At 32.6% G+C, this 24069-nt stretch overlaps 1 long non-coding RNA gene across 1 annotated transcript; it reads right to left on the bottom strand.

Annotated features, from left to right (window-relative positions):
- Nucleotides 1-22217: 22217 nt before the first annotated feature.
- On the bottom strand, nt 22218-23838 carry LOC109818954 (uncharacterized). The gene is made up of 3 exons (XR_002241479.3): nt 23728-23838; nt 23413-23487; nt 22218-22715 (listed from the first exon to the last, which is right to left on the bottom strand). It is a non-coding gene; the product is annotated as an uncharacterized LOC109818954 (long non-coding RNA).
- Between the last annotated feature and the right edge of the window lie 231 nt (nt 23839-24069).

Here is a 24069-nt window from a genome sequence, read left to right as displayed (position 1 = left end):
TGGTTGAGTGGTATCACTCATGTTGTGAGCATATGTACCAGTAGTAGTGGACGAAGCCTTGCTAATCAACTAGAAATTATTGGGACCTTAGATTTGGGTGAAACATTGATTTGTCGAGATTTTACAGTTAATGGAGTTTCTAGAATCTATAGTTGTAGCGATGAATCCAAGGAAGTTGTATCTGAGAATTGGAGTTTTGGTATCCCTGATGAGAGATTGAAATTTTGGTATTTTTCTCGAGTGTTGGTGCTTTTTAACCTTTTATGGTTTAGGTAGCATGTGGGTTTTATTTTCTAAGTTTGTTGTGCTAAATATGTGAGTTGTTTTGGTTTAGGATGTAGTGGAAAACTTGGATATTAGTTGCGGTGGAAAGGAGTGGGTTTGGAAGGATCGAGATATTTTCGTGGGCTTAGGTGTTGATACACTATTATTGTCTGGTGTAGGGGATGTTAGCACTACAGTTTTGTTGTGCCAGTACAAGTGTTATATTGATAGAATTAAATTTTGTGGTCTTCATAAAAGTTGTAGCCTTGGACGTTATCTTTCTAATGGCACCAGAATCAGGTAAAACGAAGGTTTAAAACTACAGTTATAGTTGCTTTGGTGATTAGAAGTCTAGTTGTTAGCGTTGAATATATTTGTTGTGGTTTTGAATTTTTAGCCAAGAAGATGATCTTTTTAGAATCTCATATCTTCATAAGGGTTGTAGCTTATTCTCTTAGCTTTCTTTTAAGATAAGTTTGAGATCATCTGGATGAGTATAACTCTCTAGGTATCATTCTCTTTGGCAATTGTTGAAGGCATACGTATGGTGTCATGATGTTTCGAGTTGTTAGGCAATGCAAGGATAAAAACTGATTTGGTTATGATGTTTTGAGGTGTTTTTGTGTAGATTGAGAGGTTGTTTAAGATAGTATGGTGCTATGTGGTAAAATTGGTTCATGTAGATGCTATATGGTGTAAACGATGATTGATTCGAACATGCTTAAGGATGGTATATATGAAGGTTTAAAGTAGGTATTCTAATATGATTTGATATGTATGTATGTTAATATGAGGATAGATGACCTTATGGACTAATTAGCGAGTGTTTATGTGTTTAGTAAGATTGACCTTAGGGTGTATATGATCATATTAGGAGATGAGGATGAAAATGTATCCAAGATAGCTTTACGCTAATTTATCTAAGTATGATTTTTGATTGTATAAGATGAGTTTTTTAGGTTCTGTAATTTCTAGAAGAGGTAAAATGTAGATCCACCTAAGGTAGAAGTTGTGCTTAAGTGGGAGATACCAAAAGTTAGTTAGTGAGGTTAAGAGTTTTCTTAGATTAGCTCATTGTTGTTCGATATTTATTGAGTAACTTTCTAAGAGGCATTACCTTTGAACAGATTGACTAAGAAGAGTGTTGTTTTTGTGTGAGATAGTAACTGTGAGGGTAGTTCCCAAATTCTTAAGGAAAGATAGACTAATGCACTAGTGTGAGCATTGACCGATCTTAGTAAGCCTTTTATGGTATAGGTTGATGTTTCTAAGATAGGTTTGGGTGGAGTGTTGATGCAAGAAGGAAAGGTAGTACTTGTGATTCTAGGCAATTGAAAAATCATTAGAGGAATTACCTTACCTATGATTTTAAGTTAGCGGTTGTAATATTTAGAGACACTACCTATATGATTCTAAGCTTGAGGTATTTATTGATCATTAGAGCCTTAATTATCTGTTGACTGAAGGAGTTAAATTATGAGACAAAAGAGATAGTTTAATTTCTGGAGGACTAATATTTCAAACTTAGTTTTTATTTGAGTAAAGCCATTATGGTGACCAATGTTTTGAGTAGGAAACCTCTACATCTATTCTCCCTTATGATTAGAGAGATGAGTCTTTTTGGCTCAAATTAGAGATTTAAGTTTGGCTTATAAGGTTACCCTTAGTAGTGTGAGACTAAGTATGACTTGAGTAACTAATAGATTGTTAAAGGAAATTGGAGAAGCATAATTAGTTGATTCATTTTGGTGACAAGATATGAGGTTATAGGATAAGGTGATGGATAAGAGTTTGACTTGGGTGTAGATGGAGTGGTGAAATTAGAGATCTGATATGTATACCTAGTGAACTTACGCTTAGGTGTTGGATCTTTAGAGATGATCATAGAAATAAAACCAATATTGTGGTAGATGCCTTGATTATGATGACCTCTGATATATCATTTTTGATGATTTAAGGGTTGGATTTGATTGAAGAATTTACAGACTTATGCTTGGTGTGTGAGATTATCTTTAGGAGCATTGAATTGATTATGTTGAAAGTGACTAGTGAATTAATGGATGAGATTAGAGAAGCCTAGGAGTCAGATCCTTTCTTAGGGAACCAAGTAGAGAAGATTGGTAGAAGTATAGATAACCATTTCTGAGTAGAAATCGACATTATTTTGAGGTGCAAGAACAAACTTGGGTGCTTAGTAACCTTGAATTAAGAAAGATGATCTTAGAGGAAGGACATAAGAGTACTCTTAACATTCATTTAGGAGCTACTGAGATGTATCGGGACCTTAGGAGGATGTATCAGACTGGTGTAGCGGAAGCATGGTGGCCTAAGATAAAGAGAGGAGTAGAGGAATTTGTATACTCGTGTTTAGTATGCTAGAAGTCTTTAGGAATTTTTGTAGCACTTAGACGTCCCATTTTGGAAGCGAGATGGTGTGTAGATAGACCTTAGTTATAGGTTTGTCTGAGATGCTTAAGAAATTGATTCTTTTTGGATTATAGTGGATAGACTCACCAAGTTTACTTGTCTTACCCATGTTGATAATAGACATTCCTTGGTAAAATTGATAGAGTTGTACATCTATAAGGTAGTGATGTTGCATAGGAATTAGAAAGCAAGATGCGAGGAGTCTACCATTGCAAAAAATTTCGGGGACGAAATTTCATAAAGGAGGGGAGAATTGTAACAGCCCAATTTTCACTGGGCCAAGAGCCCAATTAAGGTGGTTTAGTAGCCCGGAACGGGCCGTTCCAAATAACTAAATAGACCTACTTTTGGTAGCCCGGAACGGGCCGTTCCAGATTTGGAACAGGCCGTTCCAAACCATTAAATTTGCCTACGATTCTTAGTTGGGAACGGGACATTCCGGTTTTCAGAAATGGCCTTTTCACCTAATTGAGAACGGGCCATTCCAGAGTTGAGAACGGGTCGTTCCAAAATATGACCGTTGTGAGTATTAAATGCACCCCAGAACGGGCCGTTCTGGATGTGATTTTTAGACGTGATTTAAGGGTCCAGAACGGGCCGTTCCGGCGAAGCCTGATGCCTATAAGTTGAGCTCTCTACCACTCCCAAAAAGGCACACCTCTCATTTTCTAATTTCTTTTCTTCTGCTCTCTCTTCTTTCCCTCTACTTTCTGCTTCAGACCAAGGGGAACCCAGCGAGGGAGACCAACCAGATCTTGTGTAGTTTCAGCTTCTACATATCAAGGTACGGGGGAAAAAGGGATTATTTGTATGTAAAGTTACATGAGAGAATTGGGTAGAGGAAGAGTCCCTTAGGATTATGAGTAATTTTATAATTATTTCTGGTTGGAGAATTATTAGTCTTATGTGATTATGTATGTATTTAGGACTATGAATATATGATTAATTTGTAAAAATGATGCTTTGGGAGAGAGAACGAAATTATAAAAAAGTGCTTGTAAGTTAGGTTTTGAAAAAATTGGATTATTTCTGTTTGAGGAATTAATGATCCCATTAGATTCAGTATGTGTTGAGGATTAGAAATATATATGTAATTTGTAAGAATGATGATCTGGGAGAGAGAACGAAATTGTAGAAAAGTGTCTGTGAGTTAGGTTTTGGAATAATTGGGGGTTTTACCATTTATGTTAAGATTATATTAAATTGGTAATTCCATTGATTATTATATTAATTTATGAATGTTATTTTTATATTACTTGATAAAAATTGATGATCTAGATGTGAATTGCTCGAAGGGTGTGTAAACCCTTATTTTGTTGGACTTATCTATTGTTTATGTGATATGGGATTGTGTATGTAATATGGAATTGAGATATGAGATGAGATGTTGTATGGATATGATTATGGTTGTAATTGTGGTTCCTCACACTAATGACCAGGGATGAGACAAACCTTGAGTAGTGATGCTATAAGGACGAGCGTGGCCCTGGCATGATGTGGGATGAGTGAGGCAATTAACACGCATCCCTTATGTCAAATATGACAGCCCTGACATAGGGTTAATTGCAAGACTTGTGTGGATTGTAATGTGATTGTGGTTCCTCACACTAATGACCACGGATGAGACGAACCTTGAGTAAGTGATGCTACAAGGACGAGCGTACCCCTGGCATGGGGTGGGATGAGTGACGCAATTAACCTGTATCACTTGTGTCAGATGTGGCGTGGCCTTGGCATAATGTTAATTGTAAGATTTGTGTGGATTGTGATGGATTGATGTAATTATGAATTGAGATGTGAAGATGATGAATGATTGATAAATTATGATATATATATATATATATATATATATATATATATATATATATATATATATATATATGCTTGTGAATATTTCATTAAAGTAATGAGTAATGATGAGATTATTTTACATATAGATGTTTTCTTTTCTCACCATACAATTTGTGGATGTTTTAGGTGAAAAAGATCTGGCTTTGAATGGCATCTAGAATGCCAACCGTTGATTTATGGATATGGTCTGATATTGTGACATCGGGGCAGAGGATTTCTAGGGCATGAATTGTATTTGTATATGGAGTTGAACCTATTATCTTGAAAACATTTTGTAACCTCTTATGTTTTATTTCCCAAGTTTCATTTTCAAAATATTTCGAATATTGAAGAATGTTTCTAAAGGTTTTTATGTGAACCCTTTTACCTATATTGAGAGATTTATTTTTTAGCTTATTTACATTGTTACAATATATGTGTTGGGGTAGTAAGGGTGTAACAGTAAATACTTTGGAATATATGAATTTGAGTGAGCATTTTTTTGCCTCAAATCCTCTCCTTAGTCACCTAGGTCACTACGGCCTAGACCTTCTTTCTCCTCCCTTGAGTGAGTTTAGGGTTCCTTGAGTGGCCTTCACCTCCACTTAGTGAAGAAAGCCAACCTAGAAGTACCCAAAACACCTCCCTCCCTTTACCTTCCATATTCGCCCAACCTTCCCATTTCATACCCACCTTCCCTAAATCCTCCACCCTTGAAGGAACATCCATCCTTAAGGTCATCATCTTAGCCTTAGCAAGGAGTTTCTACCCACCTTGGACGTCAATGATCAACCCCATGGTGGAAGGTGTCCATCACTTCTTTTCATTTCCACAGACAAGGTTTCATTTTGTAGTGAGAGATCACTGAAAGTATTCTCTAGTAATGGCGAAATGTGCAGGATTCGTTACAAGGTAATAAAGTGATGAATTAATTAAAAAAAGAAATTAGTTGACTCTCTAGTTTCCTTAATTTATTCTAAAAGTATTTCACATAATTTACGTCAGAAAATTATTAATTATATATCTTGTGAGTTGTGACAGGTTGCAGTGTCTTTGAAGAAGATTAAGTACGTGAACTAAAGTAGAAATGTTGAAAAGCCAACACAGAAGTATTTAGAGATAGTTACAGAAGACAATTTTGAGTTTTGGTTTATGGGTTTCTTAAAATATCAAAAAAAAAATTGATTGTCTTGAGCAGGCAATTTCTAAAGCTTAGATGAATAGCTAAAGCCACCCATTGTAGCTAAGAATCGAAGGCTTAGCTTGAATCTTCACGTACGCTTGAAGACATACATTTAAGATATAGGAGTTGACCATTGCAATATAATGCAATTGAGAGGTAATAAGGAGTAACTATGTAAGTGTTAGTTTATGCATTATCAAATAGTAAAAGCTTATTTGATTGGTAGAAAGAATGGGGAGGCAAATTTATAATGATAGGCTTAGTTGAGAGGAAACTAGCTTAGAGAAATAGTTGGAATAGATTTGAGTAGTGAAAATGACTTACTAGTTGTTTCTATAATGATCTAGCTTATTTTAGAAGTTTGTATCACATTTTAACACTCCTCCTGGATACAAATTTCTTTAACTCCTATCATAGTACGAAACTGTTCGAATCTTGCTCTCGGTAGTGCCTTTTTTTTTTGCGTCGCAAGAGCTATTAGAGCTCTAATTGTATCTAAGCGTGCTACTGGGGCAAATGTCTCATTGTAGTAAACTCCAGGGTGTTGTGAATAGCCCTTAGCTACCAACCTTGCCTTGTGCTTTTGTATGGTGTCGTCTGGATTGAGCTTTGTCTTATAAACCCATTTTAATCCGATGATATCTTTGTCTTTTGGATATTCTACTAGATCCCATGTGTTATTTTTCTCAATCATTTTTATCTTTTCTTTCATAGCCTTGACCCATACTTTTTGCTTTGATGCTGCTTCAAAGCTTTCAGGTTCAAGTATGGCCAAGTTGTAGGTTTCATATATATCCACCAAGGATCTAACTTGTCTTGGAGTAGACTCTGGTGATGGAGTTTTTTGTTGTGGAGGAGAATGAGGCTCACCTGGGACTTCTGTAGTTTCTTCTTCTGGTTGCTGAATTAGGAATGTTTTTCTCTACTTTCTCATCATTCCAATTCCAAGCCGCATTTTCATCAACTTCAACATCTTGGCTAATAATTATCTTCTTGGTTTGCAAGTTGTAGACTCGGTAGCCTTTTGAATGTGTGCTATATCCAAGGAAGATACCTCGTACTGTCTTATCTTCTAGCTTGTGCCTTTTCTCTTTTGGAACGTGTATGTAGCAAATAGATCCAAATATCCTTAGGTGCTTTGCTGATGGTTTTATTTCGCTCCAAGCTTCAATCAGAGTCTTATCTTGGACTACCTTAGTTGGGCATCTATTAAGTATGTAGACAGTAGTATAAATTGCTTCAGCCTAAAACGTGTTTGGTAATCCTTTCTCCTTGAGCATTGATCTGGCCATCTCCATTACTGTGTAGTTTTTCCTTTCAGATACTCCATTTTGTTGTGGAGAATATGAAACTGTAAGTTGTCACTCAATAATGCCTTCATCTTTACAGAATTTATCAAACTCATGGGAAGTGTATTCTTTGCCGCGATCACTTCTAAGTACTTTTATTTGTTTTCCACTTTGCTTTTCGACAAGGGTCTTAAACTTCTTGAAATTACCAAAGACATCTGATTTTGCTTTTATGAAGTAGACCCAAGTCATTCTAGAAAAATCATCTATGAAGAGAATGAAATATCTATTGTTATGGAGTGATGACGTCCACATTGGTCCACATATATCTGTATGGATCAACTCTAACAAGTCCTTTGCTCTCCATGCTTTGCCTGTTGAAAATGGTAGTCGGTGTTGCTTGCCAAGGAGACATCCTTCACAAGCTTCACTATTCTCCTTTAAGCATGGGAGATCTCTCATCATATTTTTTTGATATAATAACTTTAAGGCATGCATATTAAAGTGGCCAAATCTTCGATGCCAAAGCCATGAGTCGTCTACTTCTATTTTCATGGCAATGTTAGGGTCTTGTCTCATGCTTATAGGGAAACTTCTATTCCTTTTCTCCATTTTTACTCGGCCATTCTCTAGCTTTTTATTGTCATATATTTTACATGTGTCTCCTTCGAAATGGAGAGTATAACTTTTCTCCATCATTTGGCTAATGCTCAAGAGATTTTCTTTGAGATTGGGAACTAGTAGAACATCAGTAATAAGTCTCGTACCTTTCTTCGTCTCCACCATAACTGTGCCTTTTCCTTTTGATTCAACGATAGTGTCATTCCCCATTCGAACTTTCACTTTGACGGATTCGTCAATATCCTTGAAGATGCTTGCATCTTTGGCCATATGATTGCTATAGCCGCTATCCAAGTACCAACTTCCACTTGTTTCACTATTGGAATCTTGGCTAGCATAGAAAAGATGTTGCTCACCATCTATCTCTTCAACAAAGTTTACTTGATGCTTATTTTTGTTGCGACAATACTTCTCCACATGTCCAACTTTATTGCAGTGGCGACATTGTGGCTTTCCACGATATCGACAGTCTTTCTCGGCATGATTTGTCCTATTGCAAATGCCGCATGGAGGATATTCATTCTGATAATTTCTAGAGAAATTTCTAGAATTCTCTTTATTTCTAGAAGTTTCTCCATTATTCCTTTTTTCTTTATTTTAAGACCGTAATTTGAGCTTTGATTGAAAGGCATTTTCAGTTGAGTCCTCATCATGCCTATTCAACCTTTGCTCATAAGCTTCAAGTGACCCTATCAACTCTGTTACTGATAAGGTAGATAGATCTTTTGTTTGTTCAATCGTTGTCACAATTGGATCATACTTACGGGGAACGCTAATTAGAATTTTCTCCACAATTTTCTTATCAAGAATATTTTCCCCGTACGCTCTCATTTGGTTAACTGTTTCTTTTATCTTAGAATAGTAGTCCTTTACGGTCTCAGATTCCTTCATATTTAACAATTCAAAGTTACGCTGTAGAGTTTGTAATTTTACGGCACGTACCTTTTCACTTCCTTCGAACTCCTCCTGCAGCGTAGTTCATGCTTCTTTGGCTATTATTGCACCCATTATTCTTGGAAAAATTGTGTCAGTCACAACTTGTTGCAAAATAAATAGTGCCTTTAAATTATTTTTTTTTCTCTTTCAACTCCGTTTTTTGAGCCGCAGTAAGGGATGCGGTGTCTTCTGGAGTAGAAAATCCTTCTTCTATCGTGTCCCATAAATCTTGGAAGGTGAAATATGTCTTCATTTTTGCACTCCAAAAATCATAATTTTCACTATTAAAAAATGAGAATAAGGATAGATGATGGTTGATTGGTGTTGGCCATGAATTAGAATTTTGTTTTGAAAATGGGTAGAAAATTGGAAGAATTTTTAGAAGTAGTGGGGTAATATTTCTATGCCCAGTAAATGACCGAACGTAGCTCTGGTACCAGTGTTAATTTATGAATTATCAAATAATAAAAACTTATTTGATTGGTAGAAAGAATGAAAAGGCAAATTTATAATGATAGGCTTAGTTGAGAGGAAATTAACTAGCTTAGAAAAATAGTTGGAATAGATTTGAGTAGTGGAAATGACTTACTAGTTGCTTGGTACAAATGTTGAGTACATGACCTATTTATAAGCCTCAACACCACATTCATGTTTTATGTAGAAAATTCTAGAGATATCTATTTTAGAGTTTTCTATCTATACATAATTGTCTACATAATTCTAGAATTTGTATCATTTAGTAGTTACTAGCATACATCTATGTATTTTTTATAATTATCTAGCTTATTCTAGAAGTTTATATCACATTTTAATAGGAAGCTTCACATGAGAGGTGGTCATGCAGGGTAGAAACCACACTCATTATCAGATTCTTGCTTTCCTTGCTGCAAACTCTAAACCATTGGTTGGTTAGTGGAAGAGTAATTAGAAAAGGGAGAAAAAGTAATTGAGGATTGAGATTTGCTGCAGATGCAAGAGAGGATTCGAATCCATATGTAATTATTTATGCACTTTAATTTGTATGATGCAAATCACGTAGAAGGTTTTATTTATTTATTTATTTATTTTAATTATTTAGTGTGAATTACGTAGTTAAAAAAGTAAAATGGCTCATTGCTGCCATGCTACACGTCTTAGTTATAACTATATATTTTGGGCAAATTCTATACCGTGAATAATCAACTAGGTGGTTCACAGGTGGACACGTATATTTAATATTTATTTAAATAATTTACTAATAAACCTGAAACATTTAATTTTTTATATTTATTAAAATATTACTATAAAACAAGTTAATAGGTTATTATAATTTTTTTAAAAAAATTGTTACTATAAATAAAGTAGCATTTTTAATTTTAATATTTTTTTTAATTATTTTTGAAAATTAAAGTCTTACATCAAGTAAAACAATGACCTATCACAAATATACTTCTTCAATATTTAATTATTTTTAAAATTAAAGTTTTACATCGAGTAAAAAGAAAGACACATAAAGAATATATATATAACTAAAGAGTGAAACTTAAAATAAATAAAATTTTATACTTAATTAATATTTGGTGGTGAGTATAGTTACTTAAAATGTCCTCAACTTTAAAGAATTTGTAAATAAGAGTTATAAAGTATTAGTGACAACATTATCTAAAACTAACTAATTATCATTTTACAAAATTATACAAAAATCTAGTAACATTATTAAAATGTTACAAGAATATCACTTGGATATCATTTTTTAAAAATATTGTTATATATATATATATATATATATATATATATATATATAAATGTTGCTAAAAGTCTTTAGTAACAAAAGCTATTTTACATTTGATAAAATGTCACAAAAATATATTAGTAACATTTGCTTATAATTTAACAACATTTTTCTAATGTTGCTAAATGCCGGAGATCTCACATCGTCTAGAAATAAGGTCATAATAGTGTATTTAAGTGCAGAATAGTCTTCACCTTATAAGGTGGCCTTTGACTTGTCTTGGCCGAATGAAAAACCAAGGAATTGGTTTTCTTTGATTAACCAAATGAAAGTTAAACCAAGGCAAATCAATTCCTTGGGTCAAGAGAAGAAAAATAAGTCCAATATCATTTTTGGCTATTTCCACACCTTTACTACTTCCACACTATATTGAGAATGACTATTGCCACACCACTAGAATGACTATTTCCACTCCAACTTTTAAAACTCAAGAAAACTAAAAATGGTGACTATGAATACAAAATCAAAAGGAACAAAAACATTTCATTAAGGAACATGTGTCTCTAACTCCTAAAGGCATATATGATGATGGAAAATCATTCTTGAAGACTATATGACCTTTGACAAGAGCAATGTCAAGAAGAATGCAAGAGGATTCAAGGTGAAGATAGAATGCCTAAGCTTCTTTGGAGCTATAGACATATTTCATAGTTCATTCTTTTTTTTTTGTATATTTTCCTTGTAAATATTTTTCTTTATCTTGACCTTGTATTATTTTTACTTAAGGATGTAATTAGTAGATTAGGAGAGGTGTAACTAGCTAAGTCTTGTTAGATTTATTTGGGCTTGGATGGTCCAAATTCTTTTATGGGCCATAGGTTTGGATGTACATTTGCTCATGCAAGTGGTTTAAATGTCTAAACCATGCCAAATTTACCATCCAAGCTACAAGTCTTAAAAGAACATTCTCTCTTGTAGCTTCTTCTACTCTTCTAACCGTAGACCTTTGTCAAAGGTCCTATGATCTTCAAGGATGGTCCTCAATCAAATATAATAGATTGGGGACGTGTGGAGCAAGTGAAGTCATGGCCAAACCTAGCAAGCCCATACAAGTTTCCCTTCACATCTTTCTTAATAACATTCAAATAAAATTTTGCCACAGTCCTAAAAGCTTTAAATTTGCATTTTATGCAAGGGCATCTCATCACATTGTCTTAACTATGAAATTTCTCCTAACTAATAGCAAACTCTATGAACAGGTTCTTTGTTTCCAAACTCAATTGTCATAAAAAGTGGTGTTACATGCATAATAATGGTATTACATGCATAATGAGAGTTATACATGATAAACTTTCCTAAAAGTACTTATGATATAAAAAAAAAATAAAAAAAATAAGATAACCTATTTATAAAGATAAAATTAATTTATATAATAATTTTTGAAATCTTTTTATTATATTAGTTTATCTAAAATATATTTTTAAATATATATACTAAATTTGTGGGCTTTTTTTGTTTGTTAGTCAAGCATTCTATGTCGGATATGGAGGATGCCCGACGTAAAATTACATCAATTAAATCACTCGACGTAAATTTACGTCTCCCGCATTGACGTTAGATGTTGTACAACGTAAAAAGCCCAAAATAATAAATGTAAAAAGTCTTTTTTTGTACTAGTAATATATATTTATATATATATATACATATATATATATATATATACATATATACATATATATATATACATATATATATATATATATATATATATGAAAATAAAACGTGTGCTATTATTTATTTAGAAAGAGTGGAAAGAGCAAACTTGACCCACAAAAAAGTACACACTAAGGTAAAGTAAAGTAAAGAAACAAAGAGACAAAAAAGAAATCCAGTTATCCAAGACAGGAAAAGAGAAGCACAACTACAAGACACATGCAACACAAACTAGCAAAACTGAAATAATCATCCTTGAAAACAACCAACTAATAAAGTTGCAAACCAGAACACCAATAACTCAAAATGCACTAGTAACTAAACTATTTTCAAGCGCAATCCAAGTAGATGCAACTCCAAACAACTATAGCAACAAGTCTTAAAACTTAGTGGATTTAGCTTGTACAAACTAAACAATGGTGCAACCAAAATCAAGAAGTTGCAGCACCATAATTGGACACTATAAGCCATAATACCAGCCAATATCACCACCCAATCATCATTGATCAACAAGAACAAAATCTACTGCATCTACTAGTGATCAAAGCCAAAACAAGAAGAAAAATTGAACAAATTAAGAGCAGTTGAACTAAAAAACTAAAACAATAAATCTAGAGTTGCAAACCAAACAACTACACATCTCTAACTAGTAACCACAAAAGTTGAACCAACAACAACAATTGCATGTTTTGCATCTAAATTTGCAAAATCTAAAGCATCACCAACATGGACAAGCAAAGAAACCTACCAACACCAAAAATCTGACCAAGCATGTCCAAAAACTAATAGAATCCATAACTAAACTAAATCCATAGCCTGCAAATAACAACAAAAACCTTGTAAACCAGCAACTTTAGGATAGCTCTAGACCAGAATCAATAGCAACAAGAACAACACCAGTAAAAGCAACTAGATAGATCTTCAAAGTAGGATCAAGAAAACTTGGAAGAATTTGCAACTATTGACCAAGTACTAGGCTTAGTAGTTGAAAGTTTCTTTTACTTTTGACTATGGGAATCTACTAGTTGAGAAGATTATGCCTTAGCCCAATCAAAACCATCTTCTACAAGAATATTAAAGTCTTATTGAACTGAAGGATGATAGCTAGTTAAATCCTATTCTAAAATATCCTTAAAGGGAGGCATACCCTCCAAACCTAAAGTAGTCGAGTTGGATTGATCCACAACCCGAATATCATTTGAAAAAGCAACTAGAACATTAACCAAGTGCTCAATCTAAGACATATGTTTCCCATGCTAAAATTTCTTGGGAATAGGAGGAACTACAAAATTAGGCTCAAATGCAAAAACTGAACCATCCTCTACAATTGCTACAAAATCCCACTTTTTGTTCTCAACATTCTTGGGTGCACCAACTAGATGCATATCAACAAGGCTTGTGGCAGAGATAGTTGTCACACATTTTGTTGTATCCAAAACAACTTGACACTGCTAGAAATTCACAAATTAGCAAGAGAATTTAGAAAGAGAAATAATCCCTTGCTAATTAGCAAAGGATTAGAGAAGGATATGAATGCCTCTCTATTTCCTCACTAATTAGCGAAGGTTTTACGTAGGACTAATTCCCTCGCTACTCCATCACTAAATAATAAAATATTTGTGACCAAATTTTATTCTCTCACTATCCCCTCACAATATTCAATAGTGAATTAGTGAGGAACTTATGTCCTAGCAAAATTCTCACAAAATTGTTAATCATAGTTTAAAAAGGAACCTCATATCTAGTGAGGGAATTATCTTGTTGCAAATCTCTTGCAAATAAGCTATGTAATATTTCTCTTGCAAATCCCTCGCAAAATAGCGAGGAAACACAGTCCTCACTAATCCTTCGCTAAATAGTGAGGGAATAAATTCTTTGCAAATCGCTAGTAAATCTCTCACAAATATTTTTTGAGTTAGAATAATTATCTTTCATGAGAGCATTTTTAGGAGATATTTTTAATGATAATTTTTTCACATGCTTTTCACAACATCAACTTTAGTGATTATTTTAATATATATATATATATATATATATATATATATATATATTTTGTAAAAAAAATTATTAATCATTAAAAAAGGTTAAATTGTACTTTTGGTTCATTTATAATCTCCATTCCATAATTGTGGACTCATCTTTTTAATTAAGTAATTCTAATATCCATTTTTTAAAATTATGGACTAAACCACATCGTGCTAGGCAAATATAAAATTTATTTAGAAAATAATAAAAAAAAAGTGACTTCATAAAGATTATAACTCATAACACACAATAAACTTCGTGCTTAAACTACTAAACCAATAATTGGTGACAATATCTTGTGAGAGATTAGCAAGGGTATGGCGAAGGAAAAATAAAAGAACTTTACGACAAAATATTGACAAATCACCTCAACCCATTTAGTACCATAACACGATGAAAATCAATGGGGTCATGTGCCAAGTGAGAATAATGGAGGAAATGGACTTGCATGTTAATTGATGTAATTCATGGCTCTAGAAATGTCATAGGAATTTAGAAAATTATTCCTTACTAGAGAGTGATATCGTAATGGACATTCAAGCATTTGGATTGGAATGTTCAAAGGTTATTAGGGGGAGGTTGGAGGCGATAAAAAGGAGGTGGCTACTTACAATCATAGAAGGAATGACAATGATACGGAAGTTTACCCAAAGGTTCTTAACAACTAGGTCAACCAAATGAAAAATGGACAAATGACAACTATTATTATATACTACAAAAATTATTGTATTTAATGGACGGTTATTTAATTGGGATTATTATAATCCCTGGCAATATATACAATTTGTGGAGGTTTTAATAATTTTGGTTAAATTATAGGAGTTTGATTTTAACCTCAAGAATGTGCCAAGTGTTCTTTTAGAAACTTTAGATGACATTCTTTTAAATTATTTTATTTTAATTTAATATGTTCAAATTAAATTTTCATTCCTTTTTCTTATTTTCTGCTATTTATTTCCCTTCCCTTTTCAAGCAACCCTTTTCAAACCCTAAATTCTTAATCTTTTCTTCCCACACATATACCATCCCCATTCAAGTGTTTTCTTCCTATTTTTCTTTTTGTTTCCTAACCTTTTCTACAACAACTAAAATATTATCTTGTCCAAAGATGTGGAAAGGCTCAAATGGGAAAATTGATGCATTTGTTTTTGGTATAGGCATTGGTGGTACAATAACAAGTATTGGAAATTATTTGAAAGAGATGAATCCAAATATAAAGGTTAGTTTTCTTCTCCTCCTAATATATGTTTTGGTACATTGATAGGGATACTCGAACAAGGGAACTTATCTATATTTTAGGCTATAATCATTCTTTTACTCACGTACTCGACATCTTTTCCCTTTATATAACTGATTGGTGTGGAACCAATTGAAAGTCTAGTGCTCTTAGGAGGAAAGCCTAGTGAGTTATGGCTTCTTATGTAATAATCTAGCTTTTTGGGGTGAACAATAAAATTCTTGCATTCTGATTTCTTATTTTATTTTCTTTTGATCAATGAGATTACAGTAAATTTAGAAACCTTGAGAATAAACAATGTTATGTGAAGTGTGCGATTGTGTACTTGAGAATATCAATCACTATTATTTAGTAATGCTCTTAATTTTAGAAAATCATTATGGAAGCCTCCGAAAAAAATGCAATTTCTTAAATCAAGTGTCATTATATGATGAGCATAGTATTCACTATTTTGGAAACATGAGTGTCTCAACAACCTGGTTTAGCCTTCTTTTCTATACTAGTACTAGCATTGGTTATTGCTCACATACAATCCAAAATTTTTGGGATTTTTAATAGCTAAAAAAGAAAATTCACAAAATATGCCACACAACACTCCTCTCACCTGTTTCGCGCACAAAATACTATTAATTTATTTTTCTCAACCTAATGCCTTAGACGACTCGATGTACTTTTTTTTTCATGCTCACAATATTAATTGATCAAAAGTGTAAAAACAATATAATATGTCACTAGTATCTATGCTCTTTTTAGTTGATTGAAAGTGTAAAAACTCTTTAGATTATCAGTGCATATAAATTAAACTAAAAAAATTAACCTGAAATGCAATTTATTCAAAATTGCATTGATTATAGTGCTTTCTTTTATGCTAATGATTTGGAATCACAAAAAAAGATAAGAAAATCCAAATTACACAATGTTGTAACCTGTATTGTTTTGGATCTTCATTCAATGCATTAATATAGGCTTGGAAGATGGCATCTCGATCCTCATCACTAGGATACCCTTCCACGAGTTTATCATATACAGTGACAAAACCAAGTGCAAAAACAAGGTCATAGCGTTATGATCTCTTGTATCTCATTAAATGTTGTTGTACTATCAACTCCTACAACACATTGTTGTAGATACTAGGGATTGGTCGCTTATATGTCTTGAAGAAATTTAACTTAATCTAAGAAACAGTGGGGGGAACATCTGCACATCATGCAAGCACATAAAATTTTCTACTTCTATTTGAATGTTTGAATATAGGTGTGGTGATAATACTTCTATAACCAAAAAATTTCTCTTTGTAGCTAGGAGAGAAAAGATAACATATGCTCACTGTTTATATCTAGAGGTGTGTTAGTGATTCTAGTTTACTAGAAAAACTTTCCTAAGTCAGTTATCCTAATAGAATTTTTCTTTGAGAAGTAAAGAAGTTTTCATATTAGTTCTTTAAATTATTTTTCATTTCCATGTCATAACAAACCTAATCTTCATGGATAAGTTATGTATGCATTTCATTTATTTGTAATTTCTAATATACTCAATTTATTGTTAACTTTAATTATTTAATAATTTGAAGGCTAAGTCTGAAATTTCCTCTAAAGCTCATGTACAATATGTCTTCAAATCACTTAACATAAAATTGAGTGACTATAGGCAACAATTATGGAACCAAAAGAATGATTGAATACATACAAGAGATGAATTGATTGCAATGGTTCTAAAAGGAATAAATATAGACCATTGGGCTTCTTATGTTGACTATCATCTAACTTGAAAAATGAAGGTCCTATAAACCAATTTTTTTATCCTTTATATTTATGTACTTGGATTTGTCAATTATTTTTTATCGTAAATAGGAAATTCCTAAAAGAATAAGGATAATAAAAAGAGGCAAACATTTCCTCACACTAGTGGATCCAAGAGCAATTGCAAGAAAGAGATATGAGATGGTAACTTAAAAATTTCAATAATATAATTATATTTTTCATCTAACATATATACTAATATAATTTTGTTACATTTTATAGGAACAAGAATGTGGTCATAAAGTTAGTAGGGGAGAAGTATGGATAACAACACATAAACATGCTAATGGAGAATTTGTGAATGATGAAGTAAGAAAAATTAGTGTAAGTTTATTTTTGCTAAATATTATAGTGCTTAAACAAGTATATGCCAACTTATATAATTACTTATATTGTAGGAAAAAATTTAAGCATATGAATCAAATTAATGCACCATCATCTTCACAAGACATATCAACTCAAGATTCCCTAGCACATGCTTTAGGAAGTCAAAAACATTGTGGACGTGTTCGGGGGATGGGATTGAGACCTTGCCCATCTCGCTTGTTTGGATACACTAGACATTCACATAATGAGATGACTTCATCTTCTTCTTATAGATAATTACAAATGAGGTTAGTATGTGTTTCTTTTTCTTTATTTGCTATTAATTTTTTGGGACTAAATTAATTCTTTGTGATTGGGACTGAATTGGTGATGCTAATGCTAATTCAATTTCAATTAATATTTTTCAATTTCAACCCTCATTCACATTCTTATTTATATTTTCCCTTTTTATTTTTGTTATTTTTTTTATATTCATCCCTTAATTATAAAAAATAATGAAAATTGAATTATCAACTAACACGTGTGTATTTGTAAACAACATAATTACTTGTTATTAATTCCTTGTAATTTTTTTTTTATTTTTATTAGTTTGACTAAGTTAATTAAATTTTGTTTAATAGGTCACTGCTTCGAAATCACAATTGGAGGAGCAAAATAAAAAATTTGAGGAACAAAATCAAGAATTTGGGGCAATGTTTAACTTTTTTTCGCAAAATTATCAAGGTCAATTACTCCTCAACCTGGCAATGTTTCATCCTTCACCAGTAATTTTTAAAAGTCAAATAACTTTTTTAATATATTTCATCGTATAATTTTTAAGTTTTGAATTATGATTTACATTTATATTTCAGGTTTCTGATCAAGGAAGTGTACCAACTAATGAAATAAATTCTCAACATGGAGATGAACATATTTGATAGTTGATTAAGAGCATATCAATTTAAAGATGATTTGTCCTTTATTTTCATAAATTTGATATATCATATTTATCATTGTACTAGTTTGTTTTGAGGAACATATTTGAGCATTTTATATTCACTATTTTCTAAGATTGACCACATAAGAGTCTTCAGAAACTTCTTCTAGTGTATACATGTTTTATACATTGTGATTGTTATGTACTTTTGTGTTTTGCAATCAAACTAATATAAATTTGTGTTAGCTCTATTTCTATACTTTGTAATTTGCATCTTTATTACTTGATTTATTTTATATAATTATATAACAGAAAGGTCATTATGTAAAGAATATTCGGTATAATATTGAATTTGTAGGTATAAGAAAGTATTTTTTTTAAAAAAAGATATTAACAAAAATTAGATAATCTAGGAAAAATTTAGATTGTATTAGTAGGGGGTTATATAACCCCTAACACATTCTTGGAATTATATAACCCCTAACACATTCTTGGAATTATATAACCCCCTACTAATAGATGTGATTTAATGGGGGTTATATGTGCATGTTACTTAACGAGGGTTACATAACTTTGGTTAATTATATAGGGTTTGAAGTCATCATTACATAGTTGGGGTTAGAAACCCTTGTTAAGTAATGGGGGTTTGAATTTGCAATTGTATAGGTGGGGTTAGAAACATTAATTAATTATTGGGGTTAAAAATTGTAACTACTTAGTTGAGGTTTAAAATTCTTAGGAAATTCACAATTTCTGCGAGTTGATGAAAAGTCCCGCTAAAGACGCTAAAGACGTTATCTATGGATGATTTACCGGGGGTTTGGACAACCCCTGAAAATGCATTTAGCGTAACCACAATTAAATTCAAAATTAACCCCCACTAACTCTTTTTTTTTTTTTTTGTAGTGGCAACAGCAAAAAAAGGATGCTTAAAGGAGTGTACAAAGGGGACAAAAGGAGAACATGGAAATATACCAACCTTTGAGGGATTTATCATACAGGAAAGCTTACATAGATCGGGAAATATAGAAACACGGATGGGTGGTATACGATACTAGGTTTAGTGACGAGCTAGAGCATAGGGTGTGTACATGTAACCTCAGAGAACTTAATGTAGGTATAAACCCACTCCCATAACCCATTATAATGCGCAAGAGGGACATTGACTCATCTTTAACTCATATTTTTACTACTTTGATACCAAAAGTACATGATCCGTGTAGAGTTCGGGGACTACTGACTCATATCTTTGGTGTGTTGTATATATAAAATTTTAGAAACTTTTTTAGCAAATAGAATAAAATATTCTCCATAGTGTGGTGGTCGTAAGTAAGGCTATTGACGAAGCCAAAAGAAAAAAATATATTTTTTCCTTTAAAGTGGACTATGAAAAAGCATGACTTTCTTTACTGGGAATTTTTATTCCCAAGACTGCATTTAAATTCGGAACAACAGTACAAGTGTATAGCTGATATGGGAAGTTGGCATGATGATAAATGGGTTTGGGATCTTAAGTGGCGTAGAAGATGGTTTACATGGGAAGAGGCTTAATAGGGAAAACTGCAACAACTATTGTCAACTATGAATTTGCAAAGAGGTCAACACGATCGGTGGCTATGGTTTACTAGAAAGTCTGAAAAATTATTAATTAGCTCAACATACAAAACAATTTATAATTAATGATCTACATAGATCATAAGTGAATGATTATTTCCAATAGATTTGGAGACTCAAGGCTCCCCCTAAAGCAATTCTATTTATGTGAAGGGTATACCACAATGATTTACCAACAAATCAAAACTTGGATAGAAGAGACACAAGATTGGATTTTGCAAAATTACTTTGTCCTTTATGCCATGCCAAAGTAGAATCAATATCTCATATTATGTTAACATGCAAATTCATTGATGGAGTATGGAAGCAATGGTTCAATTGGGTTAACACCTCAACAATCTTGCCAAAACATCCCATAATTCACTTTGATCAAGTGCTAAATGTTCTTAAATCGAAAGAAGAATCTGCCAAGTGGAAGGTGGTTTGGTGTTCCATATATAACTTGGTGTATTTGGAAGCATAGAAATATTTGTGTCTTTAAGGGAAGTCATTTTGATAGTTGCAAGTTGATGGCAGAGATCTTGTTTACATCTTGGAGCTAGATGCAAGTAAAAGACCTTTATTTTTTGTGTCTTCAGCTCATCCAATGGACCCTCAATTCGGGTCTATGTTTACTCAAACACAATTCCCTTTTAATATAATAGAGTTTGGAAGTCTTCTAATTAACTACAAGATATATATTCTACATCGGTTCTCTAAAGTCATCTACATCGGTTCTAAAACCGATGTAGAATAGAGTGACGTAGAAAATGTATGCATTTTTACATCGGTTCTGAAAAACCGATGTAGATTTAAGCTTAAATCTACATCGGTTCTCCTGAGAACCGATGTAGATTTAAGCATAAATCTACATCGGTTCTCTTGAGAACCGATGTAGATTGCATTTTTTTAAAAAACAAAATATGTTTGTTTTTGGATTCTTTTTTTTGTCTATATATAATGGACAAATATTGTCAATCAAGATTAATTTGGCCACCAAATTACAATAACAAAAATCACACAAACAAATTATCAATTTTAATTTATCACATTAAAGATTTCAATCATTTAAAAGAAACTATAAAATCAAGAGCAAAAGAAACTTAATGAAAAGGACATAATGGTGAAGCTTCCTTCCAAAAGATAGGGAACATATAAACTGCTAATTATTTCTACGAAGTAAACAAAATTCAAAACTAAAATGTGTTCTCTTATGAGTCAAACATAACCTGCTCACACTTATAATGATTCATATATAGAATCCAGTGTAAAAGGTTCAAATATATAACCTTCTGACACTAATAAAGTGAATAGTTTGTTACAAAAAATTAAAGACTAAATTAGGATTATGCATAGTTAATAAATGAAAATTGATGGAAGCAAGAGGCAGCAATCCCCACAAGGTGGAAATCCTTGGATAGGATATGATAGTTGCTTTAAGACACCAATTAAGACTTTCAGACTTTGAGATTGGAGAGCACATAGTGTGGACTATGCTTTAGGTACCTTTATTTACGCTTGCTTGTCGCGGCTGATATTCCATATTCCCACTTTTGTTTTGCCTTTTTATTCTTTTGGGACCTTGTGCGAGGGACACAAGGGCACACAGTTTACTTCATGTAAGATATGATGCAACATGCTACCAAGAAAAAAAATCCAGTTTCACTTAGAAATATTTGAATAAAGACTTTCAATTTTCATTCTTTTGTATTCACAAATAAGTAAAAAAAAATGCTTTCACTTTGTTTCCTACTTACAAATATTTGAACAGGATAAATCTTCAAAAACAGCGACAAAGTGGAAACAAAAGAGAATTTTGTAGTTACATTTAAAAACAGAATTAAACAACAAACATTTTTGCAAACTAACATGTAACTTCCTCTGCCATCCTGTTAATTCTTCTTTTTAATTAGAATTACTAGATTATTTTAAGGATAACTACTAACAAACAAAGTGCAACACCACCGCCATCCCCACACAATACACCCCTATCAACTCTTTCTTCCAAAGGATAGTTTGTAAGAATCAAACTACATGTGAGAGTATTGGGAATTTCAGTTAAAAAATGTTGGGCCCATGCACATTCCTCAATCCAAGCTTGTATCCAAAAACATGTAAAAAAATAATATTCAACAAACGAATCACGGTAAAATCAAAATCCCATCATCATACCTTCCCTTCAATATGCATTCCCGTAATGTGAAGTTTTGTCCACATTCCAAAGCCCAGTCTTTTTCTTAGTTTCACAGCAAGTATTGCACTCATATCAGACGTGAGAAAATTCATTCCTAACTCCAGAACCTGCATAGATTACACCATAATATCTAAATTAGACCGAACAAAATGTCATTCACAGATGCAGAATGAGACATTCTCTTGATATGCTGCTTTAAATATCACATACCAAGTGATCATCATCACTCTAGCGAAGAACCCTCATTTCAGTAAACAAAGGTGGATTTCTTCCCAAGTATAGATTCTGAACAGCAGCTTCTTTCTGCAAAATATAGTACAAAGATATCAAACTGATACATCAAAAGTCAAGATATCAATTTTATATTCACAAAAAATGCATCTTTCTTGATAAAAGTTGAATAGAGAATATGAAATTCATATCACATAATTTTCAAGAAAATGGTCAAAATTCATATTATGATCAACCACAATCAAAGACAAATAACCGAACAGTACGAGTCATTCAGCAGTCCAAGGTTTGTATTTCTCTAAGAACCACGGAATGATAGGGAGTAAAATATTCTGAGTGGCAATCTTTTCCATACATATGGGCCATATGTTTTCAACTGCATGGTTCAACCACCGGACTGTTTCAGAATCCGAAAGCACCTAGTACAAAAGAAAAAAGGACACTGCCAGTTATATCAGAAAATCATCATAGAACAATCCTTTGCAATTAGAATATGAGTATGTTTAGATACAAGTCTAGATGAGCTTTTAAGAGCTTCTATACTAAAAAATACTCTTTATTGAGCTCTCAAAAATTTGTTTAAATTGTATCCAAACAGAGCCTATGACATCTCAAATTTAAACTTTCAATGATAAATAAAATATACCTAAATGAACTGATATTAATTTACAAATATATATATATATATATATATATATATATATATATATTAACTACTGGGGAATATTTTTTTTCTTATTACTACAGTTTTAATCATTTCTTTATTTAATTAAGTCATATAATTTTATTTTCATCATCAAAATGAAAGCATTTTTTTTCAAAGGCATCAAAAAGAAAACTAATTAGCTTATCACTCAATATAATCTTATTGATAAGTAATATTGTAATAATCCATTCATGAATGTGGATTCTAACTTCCTTTCTAAGGATCACTTTCAGTTTCAAGTTAAGGGAACAACTAAACTTCAAAGAAGAATTTATTCAAACATTAGTTTGTTTTCTTCATTCACCACTGCTTAGTGTTTATATACTTAAAAAACTCATTAAGCTACTATTTTCCCCTAAAACTTCATGATTCACAAAATCAAATAACCACACTAAAACCAGCAGAATTACCCTTCTTTGGTTGGCTTGCTTCCTCTCCTCAAACTGCAACTTCTTCCGCAGCCTCGTAACATAACGCTCATGAACCTTACCCAAAAAAAAATAGATCAAAGTCAGAAACATAATAATATTCCCCATCCTTTTCTCTTGCCTTTAAACAAACACTACAAAGCAGAAAAAATCCAAAACACGATTCCAGTACCAAGCCCCTTATTGTTTATTTTCTTTCCACATCATCAAGAATGCAAAAACAAATATAAAAGGCAAAGAAAGCAAATAATGAATATCCAAAGAAAAGTTGCCAAAATCGCCGACCATGATCCTCACCAGGTAAAGATATATCAAAGCTACAAAATAAACAATCGGGTGGCACCAATTGAATGCAGAGAGGAGCCATAAATAAAGGGTTTTCGTGCGAACTCTTCAACTTTCACTAATACCGGAAGCTCTCGTAGAATCAAAAGTTTGAAAGCGGAAAAGAATAACATACCCGCAGGAGTTAGGGTTTTCGATGATGATGTTTTTCACGGTCTGAGAAGAGTCTGGGTGCTTACTATTAAGGAGTTAGGGCTTTCTTTGGAGAACGACGGGAATCAACCTACAGCTCGGCCTTCTTTTTTGAGACTTCCTCTACCCACATCTCTATGTGCCCGCAGCACTTCCATACGG

The sequence above is a fragment of the Cajanus cajan genome, chromosome 11, assembly GCF_000230855.2.
Source record: "Cajanus cajan strain Asha chromosome 11, NIPB_CcT2T_4, whole genome shotgun sequence".
Lineage (NCBI taxonomy): Eukaryota > Viridiplantae > Streptophyta > Magnoliopsida > Fabales > Fabaceae > Cajanus > Cajanus cajan.
The sequence above is the reverse complement of the archived record's forward strand: the minus strand, read 5'-3'. Positions and strand labels throughout refer to the sequence as shown.